The 225-nt window shown below is 43.6% G+C and overlaps 1 protein-coding gene across 2 annotated transcripts in view; it reads left to right on the forward strand.

Annotated features, from left to right (window-relative positions):
• Positions 1 to 225, forward strand: part of LOC107662933 (LIM and cysteine-rich domains protein 1-like) — a 360,255-nt gene that overhangs the window by 349,753 nt on the left and 10,277 nt on the right. The window lies entirely within an intron of this gene.

Genomic DNA, 225 nt, shown 5'->3' on the forward strand with positions numbered 1-225 from the left:
ACTAATATAAAGGAAACCAGGCTGATTACATCAGAGATAACTTAGACTCGCGTTGCGTTTTAAGTGTATTATTAATTCCAGTGTGTCCAGTTCGCTTTAAAACACGAGCTCTGTCATATTCTGTGATTGACTCTGAAGAGCACAAGCCCTCACACGCTGTGTGAAGTACAGACTGAACGGATTGTCAACACATCCCACCGCTGTATGGCCAGATGAGCCAGATGA

The sequence above is a fragment of the Sinocyclocheilus anshuiensis genome, unplaced genomic scaffold (genome assembly GCF_001515605.1).
Source record: "Sinocyclocheilus anshuiensis isolate Anshui unplaced genomic scaffold, SAMN03320099.WGS_v1.1 scaffold1571, whole genome shotgun sequence".
NCBI lineage: Eukaryota > Metazoa > Chordata > Actinopteri > Cypriniformes > Cyprinidae > Sinocyclocheilus > Sinocyclocheilus anshuiensis.